Source organism: Poecilia mexicana, unplaced genomic scaffold (assembly GCF_051168715.1).
Source record: "Poecilia mexicana isolate PSO_F unplaced genomic scaffold, ASM5116871v1 scaffold_9, whole genome shotgun sequence".
Lineage (NCBI taxonomy): Eukaryota > Metazoa > Chordata > Actinopteri > Cyprinodontiformes > Poeciliidae > Poecilia > Poecilia mexicana.
In genome coordinates, this window is record NW_028263378.1 from 11,864,469 (window position 1) to 11,885,331 (window position 20,863).

Consider the following 20,863-nt stretch of genomic DNA (forward strand, 5'->3'; position numbering starts at 1 on the left):
AACAACCTTCTGTGGATGAAAGTTAGTTTTTAAATTCTGCAGAGTTTTAGTGCACCACAGTTTAAAGTATGTCACAGTATTAACAGATTTTTTTTAAAACTCATCACCCAGAAAACATCATCCTCTTTGTGAAAGACTGTGATGGCAGCATCATCCTGCCAGAGAAGCTCATCAAGGCTGATTGAAAATATATATCTATATTTTGGAGGATTGCTCTCTGCTTAGCTAAATCTGTCTTCTGGAAACTCCAAATGACTACATTTACTCATGTGCAACTAAAAGACAGGTTACCAAACTTCTAGTGAGACTTTTCCGTCAACATACACTTTCTACTTGCAGCATCTACTTTAAGGGAGGAGGGAGGAAGGAGTCTTATTTAATTTCTTACGTAAAACAAATACTTAAAAGTCTCAAGTACCTGCTTTGAATTTTTCTGTCTTTGCAAGTGCAGTTTGGGATTGGATGCTCAGCAACCATGGGCTTGTAATAGTGTGTGATCCTTACATTTACATGGGCGTGTAATTGTTGAACTTAACAGTGTGTTCATTCATTAGTGAGTGCTTACCTCCTCGGTCTCTCTCCTCATCTCTCTACATTAGCTCTGACAGTAATGACTTGCCAGGCCTAACCTCTTAACTGGCTTGATGCATGGTTGTGGGAAAGGCACTCTCACTGCTTAGTTAAAATGGAAACATGCCGGTTCAGTGTTTAATTTTTTTTCCCTCTCCAATCTTTCCCTCAATTTCCTTTCCATTTGAGCATTTTGTCCTTTGCTGCAGACATCTGCGAAAGTTATGGCAAATAGCTAACTCAGGATTTTAGCTGCAGATAACAATTTATGCTATAGTCTTTAATTGACTGTCTAAGAATAATTGTACCAGCACAAGTGATTATATGCCGCTTGTTTTAAAAATGATCAAAGATAAATACAAAAGACAGAGATGTGGAAAGGAAAATCTTTTTGTAAAACACCCTGCTTTGTCTGAATTCATTTCAAATCCGACCACATTGGATTACTACCTGCCAGTCCCTAAACTGGCAGGTAGCTGACCATCAATGAAAAAGGAATGAGACTAAACTAGACAAAGTTTTGTCTAGTCACTAGAGTTATTCAGTCCTCCTTTAAAGTAAGGCTGAAGCTAATAAATGACATGCTACAAGAAATCTGGGAACACGTTGCTTGCATGAAACATAGAAAAAAAAATATTGCCCACAAATTTATAGTGTTTTGTTTTTTTGCAAAATATACTGCTTGAAATCATGAAGAAGCCATCCTATGCTTTAAATACCAGTTTCAGAGGTCACGAATGTTAAATTCTGTGTTTGAATTTGACTTGTTTAGATAATACATCTAGGCTGTTGCAAGGCGTGAAGGAATCTCACAGCTAATTAGCACACTGGGCTGTATTAGCTATCCACAAACTTTTAGTTACTGGTTTCAGCCAATAAGATGAAATTTTGAAAGAAACACATGGCTTCTTAATATCGTCATTACAAATCATAGCATGCCACTGATCTGAGCCCAGCGCTGTACTGCTGCAGCTGTAATGAGTACGACGGTGACCTGGCAGGTGAACAGTTGGCCACACTCACCAACTGATTTTACATCTAGTAGCTGTAACACCTAAAATAAAATAATTATGTATGTTGAGATTTTTTTTTTGTTGAAAGAAAACACTAACATGTTATATCTATGATTATCTTCCGCTTATCTGTAGTCAGATTGTATTTTTCTTTTTATTAGTAAAGTATTTTGAGAACCATGAATAGCTTTGTTTTCAGTTCAAATTCTTGCTGTGCCTTACATTTTAACTGCAGTCAAATCTCGAGATTTATAGTTATCCTTTAATATTAGACATGCTGCAAAGTCAGTCATATTTATTGTCAACTTTCAGCCTTTAATGCGATTTCACTTTGACGGATTTTATAAGGTGGGAAACACAGGTTCAGTTTTGTGATTTCTGACTGGGCAGCAGAGATAAGAGAGCCCAAATAAATCTCCATCCCCTAGAATGGGTTGTAGTGGCAGTGGAAATAAAGAGGTTTTGGTTGGCCAGCCAGATGACTGACGTCTGGTGCTGTTCCCACCTCAGTGACCAGTAGATAAACCCAGGATTAGGGAGAGGAAGATTATTAGTGCTGCACACATGCATGCTTACACTTTAACAAACACACAGATGTGAATTGATATAGCCCCATAAATGTACGCAAAATTAATACAATATTCACTTAATGCTCCAAAATACACATTTTATGACATATATATATATATATATATATATATATATATATATATATATATATATATATATATATATATATGTATGTATGACTGCTAACACAGCTAAATAAATGAGCAATGTTGTAAATGTGAATCTAAATGTAATAACCTCTTGAATTGAACACAATTTCCCTCTCCACCTCAGAAATCACAGTATTAAAGGCGTCAGACTTTTAAAAGGTTTGGGCTGCACCAAAACAGAGGGGAGAAGGATAGGAAAACAGAGCAGTGAAGATGAAGGGACAGCCGGAGCAGAGGGTGGAGAGATCCTATCACAGATCAGAGATCCCGTCTAAGCTGCAGATCTTCGTGCAATGCGAACTCCAGGTAGCCTGACCTCAAATGATTCCAGTCCATCAGTGACAGAAGGAAGGACATCCAAAGAGAGATAAATACACCATATGACTTCATAAGGCATACACCTCGTTCTATATAAGGCATACACCTCGTTCTATATACTAAGGAGCAGCATGTTTCTGCTGGTTGGTCTTATAGGATTTATGTGCCATGAAAAACAGAATAATAAGAAGATTTAGAAAAACATTTCCAAAGACAAACTCAAAATATATCTATTCCACACATACTGTTATAAAGCTTACATTTGTTCCCATGTCCATCTGTCGCAAAACTAAAGCAAACCGCGCCAGGGCCAGTTTCATTTCAGTTAAAAAAGCAAAACATGTACTAATTAAATTTATTCAAATTTCAATCTAAAAACAAAAACACAAATCTGCTCTCCACAGATGTCACACAAAGCATAATTAGGAATCAACAACCTCCTAAAGTATGCAACAAGCCTAAATGATCATTAATTAAAACTACCTGGTTCTCTCAATGTGTGGTTTGATAGGGAGATGTCTGTGAAAGACTTTATTTTTACTAAAAAAATATGAAACTATTGGATCAATATTCATGTGTACCAAACAATATAGCAAGATATGATACTGTATGCAGAATACTGCAAGTGGAAGTCATCAGACCAGTCAAAGCTTTTCTTTATCTGTTGGTGGGTAGTTTTGATGAGCCCATGGGAATTGTAACTTCAGTTTCTTATTAGCTAACAGTAGTGACTGCTGGCCTGGGATTTTCTACTATAGTCCATCCACTTCACCATATTATGCACTCAGAGGTGGTAATCTGCAAACCTGGGCTATTTTTGCCCTTCTGTCATATCAAACAAGTCTTCCCATTCCCCTCCCACCTCTGACATGAACAAAGCATTTTCATCCAAACTGCTGGACATTTTTAGACCCTTCTCTGTAAACCCCCAAAATAGTTGTGTGTTAACATTCCAGTCACTTAAATTATTTTTTCTTTCTCATTCTGAAGCTTGGTTTGATTTTCATTAAGTGGTAACAAGCAATTGTAGAAGAGTACCTTAAAATTGCAGCTACAAGTACCTAAAAGGTGGATTCATTAGTGGTGTTATTGAAAATAACCAGTACAATCAGCTTTTTAAATAGTTTGATGAAAGTTTCCCCAATGGCTTGTATAAAATTAGTGTAGTGTCACACATACCGTAAGCACCAGTTTCTCATAAAACAAGCTCAGCCTACCTTCTGCTTCAAAGTTTAAGGTTCCTGTAAAAGTGCAGCTGTGCACTTTACCTTAACAGGTAAATCAGTCCACTTCTATACTTATGGAAAAAACTAATTTTTCTTTGTCCTTTTTAAGTTTAAGAATAGATAACTTACTGCTATGCTAATATTATGCAGCATGTTGCCTATTAATAGGGTTTACCAAAACAAAAATGAAGGCCAGCCTCAAGTGCTACTTGATCTCTTTCAAGCATACACCCGTTTAAGGACAGCTCTTCCTTTCACTCTGATTTGCATGATATTGCTGCTGGCTGTTGATTATCCCTTGAGGATAATGTGAAGCAGTTATGCGAATGCTGCACCCTGGAGAATGGCCCTTATCGTCAATGGCTCTGCAAAACTCCAGCTGTTTTTTAATTGGTTGCCAGGGTGAGTGAACAACAAGTACCTCCCAGCAGTGCTCTGTTTGGTGATAGAAAGGGAGTAATGTGTGGCGTGTGGCCAGGAACTGCGAGGGGGCTGCCTGGGTCAGTAGACTCAATGCCTGCTACTGTTAGTTTTCAAACTTTTTCACTAGGGAGCAAAGATCTACATTAGAAATGTTGTGTTTGTCCTAACTGAGTATGTAGGCGAGTAAAATATAAACAGAAATTCTTTATATATTTCTCGCTCTTGGATTTTGGCTATCGACCAGCAAGTTCAAGAGCAGTCTGGGTTTCACAAAAGAAGCACCAATTCAGAATTTCAGGGCCAGTAGCATCAAAAGATAGAAAATAAAATGTTTTCCAAAGTATAAAATGAATATTGCACATGGCTACTAGAATAAATTAGTGAGGAAAATCGTGGTTTGATATATATAAAGAGAACCGTTCAATACACTATAATACCCAGTAAAATAGACTACATTAATTTGTTTTAGCATAGATTAATTACATACAGATTCCAAGCCTTTATATTCATTTGTATTAGAACTAATGAAAACACATTTAAGATCACAATATGACATCAGACCAACAAAAAAAACTAAACATTTTTAATATATACATTTGGGTAGTTTGCTATTTTTTATTGAAAAAAATATGCATCTTAATAAATGCTCCTAATAATACTAATCATCATTAATAAACCAATAAACTATGAAAAGTTATTGAATTTATAAGGATTGTGTTTTTGGGAGATTATATACAGAATATGACCTAGATTTAGCTCAAGCCAAGCCAAATCCGACAAATTCAAATGTCTTACATTTAGAGGTCTACCTAAAATAGCCTTGAAGTTAGAGACATATAAATATTGCTGGGGGTTGAGGAAATTGTTCGCCCGGGGCACGGAACGGGCTCAAACAGCTCCTGCTGCCACAGACCAGTACAAAAAGCCCTGAACAACACAGAGCAGTCCCATGTTTGTTATTTGTGAGTGTGTGGCACATGAGGGTTATAGAACTATGACGTGGATTCAAAAACGACTTGCAAGTACACACTGAAACATGAAACTGACCTTCTGAAGTTTTTCTTTAACTCATTTGGTTGCATCCCTATGGTGTGCTAAGTGGAGCCCAGTGCTGGATGGTGTATCTATCTGTTCCCTTTGTATGTCTTGTAACATTTGATCATTTTTGGCATTAAAGTCAGTTTTTTTTCTTAACTAAATCTCATTATGACTCTGGAGGGTTCTGGTGAGGTCCCGGAACTGGTAGACGGACCTAAGTGTTACACAGAAGGGGAAATGGGTTCACTACAACAAGATTGATGGTGGAGGGTAATAAAAACTTTGCCCTATTTATATAAAACTCTATTAGTTGATTTAAAGCAGTTTTTGCACCGTGAGATTTGACACACTGAGATCTGCTAGAATAGTCAACCTGTTTTTCTTGAAGGATTATCTGCATGGCCTGGTGGGAAGCACTGATCCATCCTTGCCCTGACATTTGGTTCACTGTCAAACCTGTAAACTGAAAAGTCACTTTAACTTTCTAAAAGCACTTGTCACTGCAGGACCAGCTTTGTCACTGGGACACAGCTGCAGCTTTCATACACTCTTGATGTCAGAAAGCCTATTCTCCCTCAAACTCACATTTGAATCTTATTCACCTGTCTGCAGTAATGTGCTATTCCCGTTGCTTAGACGAGTGGGAGTCAAAATTGACTCAAGGGATAGCAGAGACAAATCGTGCTGCCCTTACACACCAACACACAACTGCTGAGCCGAATGTGTGGATCTGCTCTGTGTGCACTCATAGAAATTGTAGCTAATTTCAGGAGGCTTGACACCTACAACCACTTTTGCCTTTAACTTCTCTCCCTCTCCCGCTCTATTCCCCATTCTCTCAGTTCCTTGTTCTCCTCTTCTGCTCTACCTGTCAACCCACAGAAAGAAAGTCATTCACAGTGAGGAAAAGGACCATTTGCAAGTGTGGAAAGAAGATCCCAGCATGTTACCTTGTGCCATGGGAGTGACTGTAATTTTCCTAAGAAAGAAATAAATATGAAAGATTTGGACATAAGACATTTTTGTATAAATGATGTCTTATTTAATATCAAAGGATTCTGCATATTTCCTCTCGTGAGTCAGCAAAACGCTGGCTCTGATGTGTATCTGAAAAAGTGATGATCATGTCATATGAACATATGCGTATTTCTGTGAAAATGTTTCATCTTGCTACTCAGTAACCTTAAATAGACTTTCTCAACTGCATCAGTCTGTGCAGCATATTGCAAACATATGGCAAGTTTACGATGACTGTCCAGTCGCAGCCACCAGCCAATATCAACCAGTTTAGAAGTGAGGACAAGCCATCTGTCTCAGAATTGATAAGTGTTGCACTAGACTAAGCTTTTTACAGCCTTAGATGTTGAAACACGGTTTGTGTCGACTGCATAAAATGTAGTAAAATATGGGTATTATGTGCCGGGATTTGGCAGTGGGGTTGACAAAATGTGCCTAGAATAAATGTTAAAGCTGGAAGAAAAACATTAACAGAGGCAACAGAACGGTGGGCCTTATCACAGGAAAAAAATCTATTCTTCAGGAACAATGTTTGGTATCAATATATGTTGTTTGTCAAGTAAAATGACAAGTTTGTTTATTGAGTCCAATCACCATGGAGAAAAAATATATGATTTAAAGGTTTTAAAGATTGAGGGAAGGAAAGCTAGACTTCTGTCTATTGCTTGTAAGTTTTGGTTCAGTTATTAAATATATATGGAGATATTGGGCCTGCTAAAGCATGACCTGGCAGATACATACCCAGTGATAGTTGTGATTTGCTCCAGCCCTCCCACAAACCGTGTGTGCTGTGGCGTGAAGAGGATCTACGAGCCCTTCATTTTACTGTCCTGGTGCTATAAATGCATCTAACTGGTTTTGGTATTTTCTTCTGTTCTCTTTGTGTTTGGTGACTATTTGTTTTTTCACAAATGGAATAGAGAAATCATTCATCCAAACCACTATTTTAAAGAATTCCTGTTAAGTGTAGAATAATCCAATTGACACGATTATTCTCACCATATTTTAGATGGTGAGCTAGAGATAAACAAGAACTTCATATTTAATAGAAACAGTTAAAATAGTTCTTGAGCATTTAGTTCTGTACTTCAGCATAATGAAGTCCATCATCAACCCATGGCACAAAATTTTGTTTTAGGATGCTTGTCCCAACTAAGATTTTTTTTTTCTTTTCTGGAGCACAGGTGCCCCTCCATGATGATGCAGCACACTGGCAGGGGGAGGGGGGACCATGTCTATTGTGAAATTTCTGTAAAAGAATGGAACTCTCCCTTGTGCTCTCCAATGAAAGATAAAACAGGATAAAGTTATCAGGATTAGTGACAAGTATTGCACAATTGTGATGCAGGCAAACTCATACTGTAAACAAAAGGTATGACACGGTTTGTCATGGAAGTCTGTATTATAAAAGTGATCTTCCTTTGTCTCTTTCCTTGGACTTGAGCACAAATACACACACACACACACAGTTACTATGCTCTACTATCTTCAGTCTTCCTATTATCTTCTGTAAGGATTGCTCCCTCACAGTCTGAATAAATCATTATGTAAAAAACAGAGTTCTCAAAACTGGGTAATAGCATCTACTCTGACGACTGCCATCTGTGGGTCGGTCAAAGTTAATGTTTTTTACTTCACCACCCAACTGCTCAGCACATCTATGATCAACTCAATCCTGCCTTGGTGCTGGCATCAGATGACTGATCAGAGCCAAGTTTATGGAACACCTTTTCAGGAGAATAAGCAAAGTCTAAACTAATGGAAATTTTTAAGCATAAGACCACTACACTTGAAATAAACCGCACACACACTTTTTAATTATAAAATACAGATTTTTCTCAACAACTATAGCAGACACAAAATGACCTAACACTAAAAATAAAAAAAAATGAGAATGTAATGGAATGGATACACAAAAACACAACCAATAGTGCAAGAAAAGTTAATAACTGCAGATAAATAGACGTGGGAGTATGCTGTACTGCAAACCGAATAGCTACATCCGAGTACGGTTGGCACTTTAACTCTTGTTGTGGCAGACCAGGGGGGGAGGCTCTGTGCTTAATGAGTTGTGTCTAAGGTGTAAATAAAACATTGTCCGTCTCACGGTGCTGAACTTTCATGGCTTCATTTAATCCTTATTTTCACCTCTGCTTGCTCTTACGGCCCCTTATCACAGCAAAGAGGGGATACTCTTCTCCTTCTTCATCAATCATCACAGCCCATGCCCTGGCACCCTGGAGGCAGAGGTGCCCTATTGTTTTGTTCTGTTTTACTTTGCCGTCTTTCACTAGCTCTATTTCTGGTATTTAAAGGTCTTGTGGCTTATGATGCATAACAGCTCTGCAGCAAACTAGATTAATGTCTAGACTGATACAAAGCAAAGCTCTGAAAGTAAGTGGCTTAATTTTGCATTTAAAAGTCCAAAACAAGCACATCTTAGATTTCATTTTATGAAACCTAAAATGTAATCTCAATGCCACGATAACAATCTCAATGTCATTGTGTGATGGCAAGCCACACAGCATAAGATCCACACCACATCATAATTTGGTTTCACTTTAGTTTGCTTTGTAGTCATTACTTTAAAATATTCCTTATTATATATTTCTTAGTTTATCATTCCATCATCATCAATGTTTATATGGAGTGCACACATATTAACACTACAAGGTCAAAATTCAGTTTTATGTTGCATTTATACCTGTGTGTTTTGTGTTTGGCTTCCCCTCCCTGGTGGGTAAAAGTCATGGCTTTAGTTCGGTGTTCGAAATTTGGGTCAGTCACTCAAGTCTCTGTCAATTTCAATGGCCATGTGTCTCTTGAGATCCAAAATCTTAACTTAAGCTAGCGCAAGGCAGGCAGCAGATCCAGCAGTCCCAGGTCTTTGGTTGAAACCTGGAGCTCAGCGTATCCAATCCAGGCCTGGGGTGATGTGCAGCTGGACAATGTTTCAAGTTGAATAAAAAAAATAAAAAAATAAAAAAAAAATCAACCTGCATATATGTATAGAACTTTTGCTGGTGCATTAAATTACAAGACTAAAACCAAAAGAAACAAAAAATATGAAATACTACTAACAACAATGTCACACATATGGGGGTTACATGTCACTATGTCGAGACAGATAAAAATCAACCTCTTCTCCCTTCTTCCAGTGCTAACTAGAAACTATCAAATGATGCACATAGGGTCCGGGTTCCTGTCCGAAATAGAGGCCTCACATGACGCAGAGCACGAGCGGGATACACCCTCTGTAACCGTCGGTTCCGACCCTTTGGGTGGGGGCGGAAGCCGTAGCCATGCCGGAAGCTTATTTTAGCTCGTCGTAACACGTTAGCTATAAAGCTGAAGATAAAATCCGCTCGCCGCGACACGTTAGCTGAACTTTACCAACTGTTTATGCTAGCGATGTACCGCTAAACAACTACCAAGCCCGCCTTTACGCGTTAGCTTAGCCAACAGTTACTATGTTAATTAATACAGTAGCTATAAAAGCAGCCCACCTTGACGCGATAGCTGCTTCAAACGAAAAAAAAGAAAAGAAAATGCTTCTTTCGAAGCACTTACCCAGCACAGTCAGGCCTGTCCTAGTACTGCGTTCAGTGGCGTCTTCCTTTTACGGAACGCCTAAGAATGGTTAAGCAGAACCAAGCTAGCCTGAATGTGCTGAGAGAGCTTTTTGTAGTTCTTCACACGGGAAGAAAGCGAGAATAAGTTTAGAGGGGTAGGTTGGTCGTGATATTGGATGGTGGGTGGAGCCACGGTCACGGTTAAACGGTTTTCCTTTAACGGTAAGTTGTTCCTCCATCAATGTGACATTGAGTGACAGCGTTGAGACTCTCCTCCTGGCTCTAATTTCTTCAGACAACAGCATGTATAGTTTATTGTTTAATAAAAGCAAATTTTTCCTTAGTGGTCATGAGATAAAAAGATATAAAGGCATCATAAATAAAATGTCCTATTATTATTACTGTCATTATTATTATTATTATTATTATTATTATTGTTATTATTATTGTGTGTTGTCTTTCATAGTGGTTATTACAATAGCTGCATTGGCATTTATAATTCAAACATATTTAAACAGTAACCATTGATAATGGCAATATGGCTTCCCACTTAAGGCTTCTTTTTGTCAGAAAGAATCAAAACAACAAAGATGCTATCTGTCCAGTGTGCCAAAAACAGGTTTTCTATTGCCCTAGGTCCTTGTCAGAAAGGATTAGCCAGCCTTCTGTGAGCTGTTATAAAAATATGACCATTTGGCAGAAGGAGGCTAATGATGCTGACTTTGTTATCTCACAGTTTGGCCGTTGTTTTGTTGTTTTTAAAGGAAGGTAAAATCTCTAGTTCAGACTGGTAGACACTTTTATTGATGTAACCTTATAACAACATTATAACAACCTTCAGAATCGCTGACACATTTAACCAACAACTGCTACTGACACTATCTAGCAGAGGTGTGTCAAAGATGATTTATTCTTCAAAACATTTTTTTAAATATTTTCATATCTATCATGTATAACTAGAGCTATTGTAATACTGTAAAACTGGACTGTTTTACACATATATTTATTTGTCCCTGATTGCTCAAAATTATATCATCCTGCTGAATTAATCCAGAAAAGTCAGTAAAATACATGTGAACAAGTTCTGTGCTCCAAAAGACTTTTCTTCAACACAAGTATGGTGTATTTTTTATTTATTTAATTTTTTTGAGAATATTGTGAGCTGACCTAGATCTGGCCTATTCTTAGAGGTAAAATCCAAGACGATCTTTTAAACTTAGTTCCATCTGAGAAGTTGGCAGTTTTGTGTTTAAAAACCCAGAACACTGGACATGCCTGGAAAGAGTCTTGAAGGCATGAAATCCTAATGTTACTGTTCCTGTTACAGTGTACAGACATGGCCCACCGGTCATCTCTGGCTCACCAAGATTAATGGCTTGTCTCACAGGTTGGATTCCCATTACATAGTTTGTCTATCGCCACCTCGTTACGGACACATCCCTCACTGTCAAAGAGAGCAGAAAAACACGGTCGAATGGTCATACCCTGCGAACCTAACTCACTTAAACCCGATACACTCTGAGCAGCACATGGGAAGACCGAGCAAATAATCACCCCTCCCTACTGTACTTCTCACAAATGGTCAAAACACAATATCCACCTGTGAAGAACTGCATGTCCTCTAGAAAGAAGAGAAGTTTGGTTAATTAAACTTGCAGACTTTGGGTCACTTTATCCCAAAAGTAGCAACGCAAACCCCTGACATAATTTTATAATCCAAGATGTAGTAATCTATCTTGAAGAGGTGATCTTTTCTGTTGTGCTAAAACATTGTAGCTTTACTCTTTTTTTTTGTGAAATTGACCTTCATTTTGCACCACTTTTTAAAATGCAATATAAGGCTAAAAACTTCCTGGAGGAACTCGACCTCTCATATCAGGATGAGAGATTGTAACGAATGGCCTCTTGTCACGCAATGGATAATGAATGGCCCCACATTTGCTTGGATAAATAGGATATGTGTGGGTGCATGGGAACACTGATGAGTGATATGCGGTGCATGATGGTGATGTGTTGTCATTTGTACCAGCACATGTGTTCTTGGCATCTAATCCTATGATTGGCTAGTCATGTGTGCAAATAAGGATGCACCATAAAGATATTTTTCAAATATCCATTTTTGTTTTGCCTCTCATTGCAGATGTATGCATCTCCTCTTATATCATACAGATGAGTAGCCCTGTTAATAATTCATCGAGAACTCTACACGTCCACTGGTAAGTTATTGTGTTTTTGGCTGAGCCATTTGTCTTCATAGTGACTAATTTGCCCTGTGGTGAAATGGCACTGAAGGCTTAGTGGCTGTAATGGGAGTCAATGATATTTTCAGGGGATGTGAATGACCTAGCTTTTCATTTTGTCTCCCCACACAAATGCACACGCACATGGCACACTGCTGTATAAAACGAGTGGGGTTATAGCATTGATATAGCAATGTGAAAAATATAATTGGTTGTTTGGCTGTTTAATTCTGAGAAATTATAAATAAAGTATTTGAAAAAAAAAATCATAAAAAGCTGAATTCCTCTAAAACTATTTGAAAAAGTCTAGGTTTAGTTCATGGCACGTGTGAATCTTCTATAAATCTGCTGGAAAAAAACGTTTGTTTCTGGTCTGAACTAAACCACCCCCATTTTTTTCAAGGAGACTGAATTATTATTTTTTTATTTCTTGTAAATAAAATAGTTAAAGTGGTTACTGAAGGTCTTTCGGAATTTAATTGCTTTTTAATTCATTTTCTGTCCAATCTTTGTATACAAACACAGCAGCATAATGTCTACTTATGAAAGATGTAAAATTCAATAGTTACTGGAAAAAGAAGGTACTATTAGAGGTCAAATGTAATTTGTTCAAGAAAATTGGGAGAGAGAGAGAATGAGAAAGAGAGAGAGAGAGAGAGAGAGAGAAAGAGAGTGGAGTAAAGATCCTGTTATGATTCTTCTGTTAGTCCATGACAAGGTTTAAGCTTAAAGATTTTCAGGAATCCTTTTTGAAGTGCTCAGTTATTTAAGGTCAATCAAGCAGGATGTTCATCTACCTATTCATTGTTTTCTTCTTGTTTGGGTAGCAAAAATAACTAGCCAACCCTTAGTCTACCCAGTGTTAGGTTATTTCAGTAGTTTGGATTTTATTCATTTTTTGGTCATGATTAAAATCGTGTGATAATGACAAGCCAGGAAAAGGACAGCTTTGCTTTTTGGCTCAGCTCTATGTTTTTCTATTACAACAGGCTGCAGATGACATCAGTCAATCTACCCATCCTCTGCTCCATCCTATGATTATATTGTGAAGTCATCAACAAAACCAAATCATCCTCAAAAGAAATGAGCATACCCTGAAGTTCAAAAAAATAGTCACCATCCTCTCAGTGCTATGCCTTGAGATCCTTTTCATGAATCTCACACAAAGGATTTGAGAAAAGGTACAACCCACACTCAGAACAAGGATGACTTTGTCCCAGGAATTTGGTCAGTTCTTTCTGGGCTCTTTGTGCTTGGATAAGCCAAAGATAAGAACTAAATGAAAGCATGGAGTGTTTTGAAAATGAGGAGAAACACAACTAAAACCTTTTTTTTTATATATATATCTAAAGAAAACGCAGGAGAAACACAGATTAAGATTTTATTTTAAAAAATTACAGCAACATTTGGTTAAATAAAGTAAAGTCAAAGAAATGAGAGAAGACTCAAGATCTTTGCACAGCTTTGTAGTTTCAGATCTTTGGGTCAAACATTGACTCATCCGAAATCAAGTCATGAAATGCTAACAGATAAAAATTAATTACATTAAATGGCTACTTTGATATCATTATTGCACACTAGACATAAGTATAAAGAACATAAAAACTGATTTAATCATGAGGTCACTCTTAATTTTTAAAAGCTTGTTGCATTATCTGCCGTGTGAAATCTTAACCTTAAACATAACTGGAGAATAAAGCCTTTAAATAAAGTACATCATCTTCAGTCTGGAAGTAGATACATAAAATGGAAATGCCTATGTAATGATTAACTAGCTGCTGACTGTATTCAACGGTGATGCTTAAATAAACACTGTCAGCTATTTTCAATTTATTTCAAGCACAGATACTGTCCAGATTTGCAGGTACTTGGACTCAAAGTGCATAAGGGGAACTAATTTCCTTCTGTAAGCTTGAGTGAATGCAGGTACCCTATCCCTCACGTCCATCCACCTATTTATCTAAGTAAGTTACATGTAGGCTGCTATTTATGATAAGACTCTGCAGAATTATGTGATCTAAATAGCTTCTTTCTCATTATAGCCTTAATGTGCATTAAAGCATTGAAAAGCATTAAAGTGAGCTATGTTTTCTCCCCTGGTGTTTTTTTTTTTCATCCATATTCATGAAGATGGGAGAATCTGTATAGGTTGTCAGTATATTAATCTTGGACACCTCTGTCTCTCACACACACATCAGATTTGGAGTGAAGTAATAAACAGATGTCATGGGCTGTCATATCTCTATAATGTCTCGTTCTTTCTCTGGAAACAATTGACCCAGATGTATTGCGGTATAAACAGGAGGAATGAGCCTGGAGAAATACTGAGCACAGAGAAAGGTGACACGGGGAGCAAGCATTTATGAGATCTGAAGTGCATGATGCACAAACACAGACTGATCCAAATTTGAATTATTATTTTTTTTTTTTGTAAATGTAAATATGAACACCTAAAGAGAACTACGACTTTTACAACTAGGATGTTTGTGTGTGACAAATATAACAGCATGCACCCACTGCTGCATCGATATCTAATATAATAAATAGAAGGCACCACAAATATATACTGATCTAAAAAAAATATTGTGAGAATGTTCCATATTTTTCACCACTCATTTCCGAAAGGGAAACTCACATAGGTTCACAACCCATTAAGTGAAATATTTTCAGCCATTACTTCTTTGAGGATCGTGGCTTGCAAATAATAAAAACCCAAAATTAAGTGTTTTAAAAAATTGGAATATCACACAACCAGACAAGATCAATAAAAAAAGGATATCTTAATCAGAATTGTTAGGTTTCTCAAACGTATGTTCATCTATGTGCACTCAATTAGGTTTGAACCTAATTTGCAGGAATTACTGCATCAATATGGCATGGCAAGGAGATGACCAACCTATTCCTCTTCTGAGATCTAATGGAAGTCAAAGTTGCTTTGATAGTTTCATCTTCACTGTTGGCACTGTTGGCTTTTGGTACCTTTGGCAGTGTGGGCAGGTGCCAAGTCCTGCTGGATAATGAATGCATAATCTCCATTATGTTTGTCAGCAGAAGGAAGCATGAAGTATGCAACATTTTCTGGGTAGGTTGTTGCGTTAAATTCTGTGCCTCTCTGTTCTTCCTCCTTAATCCGGAAAATGTATTTACAAATAAAATACAAACTTTATTTAAATGTGAAAGGAGAACTTTGGACCACTAAGCAGCAGTCCAGCTTTTCTCAGCTTTACCTCGGGTAAGAAGCTTCTAATTTTATTGTTGTCATGTAAATATTTTGGATTTTCAATATCTACAAGCCATAAACAAAATTACAACTTGGAACTAATTGATAATTCCCACTCTAAATGTAATGAAACTCTAATATGTTTCTTTTATGAAACAAAAGATATTGAACTTTTTCTCAAAATTCAATTTTTTGGTATGTACCTGTATTTCTTCTTGCACAACAGTGCGCCCTAGTCAGTATTCAAGCTGTGTGTTTTCTCTGACAGTATTTATTATTTTAGATATGTTTAGGAATAAGCAGCTCCCTCCCCAAACCTGTTTGAGGGGCTGTTTTGAACCTTCCTTCAATAGAGACTATTTTCTCTTCAGAAAACAGCAGTGAAAAAGTACGACAGGGGACGGATCTGCAGTAGAAACATGCACAAAAGGGCTGTCTGCCCAACATATATACTGTGTGCTGCCTCCCAAAGGAGAAATCAAATTTTCTAAAAGGTGTGAATTCAACAAAGGGACCATTTTATGGAGTGTGTGGCTCCTTCTGCTTTTTGACAGGCTATTTGCCCTCGAAGATTCATTGAAATACGTTTTCAGCAGAGAAAGATCACAACAGAAAGCTTTGAAATCCAAATGTACTCTTGTTTGTAGGCTTTTCTCTTGACACAAATGCAGAGTATATATATATATATATATATATATCCCTTTATCAATTCTCAGAATTCACCAGAGAAAAATGGGGAGTGTTGAAGGGGTGAGGAATGTCAGGAATGTCCCTGGTCCTGTTACTTTCAAGACCTTTGGTACCATCATATTTTACTATAATTTTATCTTGCTTTCAATCAAAAATAAATGTAATATATAGGAATTTTTTAAAAACCTGGGAAACTGATACAAGAAAGCAAGCTACCTAAAAACAATCATTTTATAAAACTTGTTTGATATGGAGCACATTATAGAAAATAATAGACCACAGATTGAGTTGGTTACCTTAGCTACCTTATTGTTTCAAACTGGAATAGATGATATAGAATAATTTCTAAAGATATAAAGCCTGTCCCTCTCCTCCTCTATCCCCCCATCTCTCCTTCTTGCTGACAGAAATACATTAACCGAGACCCGCTCTCCTTGAAGTTCCTCCCTCAGCAGCTGCTGTCTCAAACACTTTATTGAATTATCGAACAGAGAATATATATGACAAATGGAGTCAACAGACTAGCTTTTGGTTTACATCCTTATCCAAACACACCATGTTTACTCCAGGAAATCAAAGTATAAATCTGTTCCCTGCTTATGTGCGGATCAATAACTTGCTACAGATACCTTCAGGTGTCTGTCAACAAACCTAAGAGTAACATAGCACTGGATATAGAGACTTCTCCCCTTTTAGTTGCTTTAGCAGAAAGACAAAGCTTTGCATAATCAACAAACTAACCTTACTGACATTGACTTATGAACAGATTAAACGCCATTCCTCTACCTTCTCTCAGATTAGCATCCGGATGTCTCATGTTAGTAAGAGGCATGGAGCCATGGAGCGAAATATGGAGGTGAAGGGGGTTTCACAAACAGTAACTAAGGCTTTGATAGCTCCCCAAGAATTTGTGATAGAAAAATAATTATGGTGCTGGGAAAAGTAATTTGTATCATTTCTTTCTTGCTTACTCTTTCACCACTCCTAAATGTTTCAGATCATCAAAATCTTAAAAGATTATCTAAGTAAATACAAAATGGTGGTTTCAAGTGATAACAGGTCATGCTGTGGCATACTAAAATATCTGCTAATATGTCTGAAATAAAGCAAAGTACTAAGCAAAGTGGACCAGTTTTTTTTTTTTTTTTCCCAGCTAAGGAAAAATACTCATCACCTATTGTCACAAACTATTGATACTACAGGCATTTATAAGGGCTAGGGAGAAAATAATATTTGGCCAGGTTCAGAAATGTTTTTCTCCTTAGTAAATTTAATATTTATTTAAAAAAAACATTTTGTATCTACTTACATTATCTTTGTTTTATTTATTTTTGTTAATGATCTGCAACATTTAGGTAGTACGCAAGAGCAAAAAGAGAAGCAATAATCTGTATATTTTACAAGTTATCTGTTGTCATGAAGTGTGGTTTAAAAAAAAACATAAAACAAATTACAAAAACTATAGGGAACACAGGGAGCCACAGCTGAACAAAAACAAGAATCCAGAGCAAAAAGCCAGCAGGGATTAAACAGGATTTGACAGGAGGAACCAGCAAAGCGTGAGAGGAGAAGCACTGAGATAGTCAATGTGGAACAATGGACCTGGGCTGATATGCTAACTGTTTGCAGGTGTGAGTGGAGAGAGCGAGTAGGAGAGTGGGTGAGGGAGAGTACACAAGTGAAATAAGAAATAAGTATGAGTAAACATAAGGAACATAATTAAACCAGAGCTACACAGAAGAAATAAACATAATAAACTAGAATCACTAAGGAAAACCTGAACTAAAGCAAAAATAGAAACCAGGCTGATCTAATCAAAGAATGAGATTAAGGAACACAGTATAATAATGAAACTAGAATTAATAAATCAAGCCCCAAAACAATCCAGGATCCTAATAACTGTATGTGATTGCTAATATTTCCCTAATTTATAATTTTGCCAACATTAGCAACCAGAGACTATTATCTTAATGAGCTGAAGTTGAGTACTTGGGCGATGAACAACGGGCTGCTTCACTTATTTAACTGCTAAAATGAAAGCTTCAAATCTGATAGCAGCACCAGTGTTACGTTTTCCACCTAAAACTATTGTGAACTGCTTTTAGAACAGAGTGATGAGGGTAGTTTTTAGCTGGATTGTGTAGATTTTCTTCCTAGAAAAAAAAAAGTCAATCCCCTCCCAGTTGTTTCACTATTAGTGTTTGCAGTATTGCAAGCACTTAATGTTGAATATGGGCTGGGCTTTGTGTTGGTTTTTATCTCTTGAGCAAGCAGTGGTCATTTGAGGAGGCTGAAACTCCTAAGACTCTCAAATCTGACAGAATCTCTCAGTCTCATCATTCCTCAGGCAGATTGGAAGTCTGTCAGCGGAGTGCTGCAATTTTCCTCCTCTGTCCAGAGGTTAAAGGACATTCTGAAAATGAAGATATGAAGGTTTGACTGGAGTAAAAAAAAAATAAATAAAAAAAACGTTCATTTTTCACACAGCAGGTTGACAGCTGCATCTTCTGATTGTGCAAAGTTCTGGTTGTTTTTATTCACTGTGTAACTGTACTTGTTATTGTACATACAATGCAAAGTCTGCAGCTCTTTTCTGCGCATATAAATGTGATACCTGCGGACAAAGGGCTCCCTTTGTGTCATTATACCTTCCGACGAGTCAGCATGTTGTTTACTGAAGTTGTCTTTGGAGCAACAATGGCGCCTTGCACTCTGAGTCCCAGCGTGCCTCATTAGCCGCTGCCATTTCAGCTCTTCGTCCCTTGTTAATCTCCTCAGTCGATCACCTCTCTGCAATCAGTTAAATTTAATGATTAAGTGGAGAAAGTTGAGAAATTCATCTTAGTTAAGCAGTAACATGGGGAGCGTGAGTTTGCAAACAAACATGCTGGTATTAAAAGTGAAAGATATTCCAGTAGTCTTTTTCTTTTTAATTAACACTGAGCCTGTGTTTTGTTCTTACCTTTAGCTGCTTGATTGAATTCATACAAAAGCAAACTGGAGGAAGGAAAATATGCACAGAAATTCTCATTCACAGAAAGTGTCTTATAACTGTAGCAACCTGCAAAGGTGTAGGAAAAGGATTTTCCACCAGTCAGGTTATGCAGCTGCGCAATTCTGCTCCAGTTCCTTTCCGTCCAGAGGTATATCAGGACAATACTTTTTTGTAAAATTTCAGTGGCAATGGACTTATTGATTTTAAACTGCGCTCGGCACAAGCAAGAGCAGCAGAGGCATGAGGAGCACACTTTACAAAAATAATGACTTATGTTGCAAACTTTATTGCAGTCATGCCACACTGGTCTCAGTGGTCAAGAAACGTAACCTGACTGTCTGTGCTTTAAATGAGGGAAGCTTAGTATAGAAACAGGGTCAGGTCAAACCCCATTTCCATCACGAGAGAAGAAGAAGTGGTGGTGGTGGTGGAGGAGTATAAATACCTCAGTCTTTATCTGGACAACAGACCGAAGTGGAGACTCGACAGTCAAGCCGTCTGCAAGAAGGGACAGATCAACCTATGCTGCTTGAGGAAGCTAGGATCCTTCACAGCTTGCAGCAAGATTATATATCTTCTTTAAGTCTGATGTTGAGAGACGACCTGATAAAGAAACTGAAAGCAGTGAAAGAGAGTATTATATCCAATTTGCATTTATTTTCAGAAAAACAATGTCCGTGGCAATCCACTTTGACAGAACTTTTTTTTTTATCCTGTCAAATTGTCTGATTCAAGGACAACCTGCTCACCTGTGTTTCTTCTCTGAGCACACATCCCCCCCCACCCAGCGAACGGAGCTGACCTCAGTGCAAATGCAGATGAACATGTGGCCGACGCCAACTTCAAGATCAAGACCTTTGTTCCCTTTGGTTCAAACATGAGGGGTTGTTTTAGCATCTAGTGCTGTTTTTCTTTTGTTTTTTTTCCACGATTGTAATTATGTTTGGGAACAGTTTTCAGCTTCTCATCTGTCTTCTATCAGCACCCTGTCAATCACAAGGTGAATGTGGTAGTTCATGAGTCACACTGACCTTCACAAGAAGAGCTACCTACTGATTAGCATTTCAATATTTAATGTTCAGGTTTATAGTGGAGAGTTTGACATGTGGTTTGCAGGTACAAATTTCAAGTCAAGTTTAGATTTTTATGGTGTTAACATACTGATTTAAGCTTTCATTTAAGCCCAGAGTTGCATTTTCTAACTTCAGCTGTCGTAAAATCACTTTTGAGAATCAGATCCTCTATGGAACGTAAGCCCTTTTGTACTCTGTCGTATTCATGTTATCTTCTTATTTAGACAAGTACACTAACCTTTTCTCAGCACAATGTGGTAAGGCCAGGCTTAATGTCACACAATCACATATTACAGCAAGAAAGGGAACTCTTTTGGGAGCTACATAAAAGATTAAATTAAGTCATTATCTGATAAGTGTCAGGAAGCTGATTGGGAGTGCATGTTGGAGATGAGAATGTACGTATTTAAGAATGCCAACGTACTTTATGAAATAATGTGAAAACCATTAAAGATGCAACACAAAGATGAGTGACCAACCTCCAGGAGAATCCTAACCCACAGGTCTTTTTTTTTTTTTGCAGACAGCTTATCACAGCTTGCCCCTTAATTTTTTTTCACCTTCGTCTCATAACACCAACCCTTGAAATATTTTAACAGGATTTTAAGAAAAAGAGCAACAAAAAGCAGATAATTGTACAGAAGAGGAAAGATGAGAGATGGTTTTCTAATTGTTTTACAAAATAAAAATCAGAAAACTGTGTTATGCATTTGTATCCCATCCATTGTTACTCTGATACCCCTTCCAAA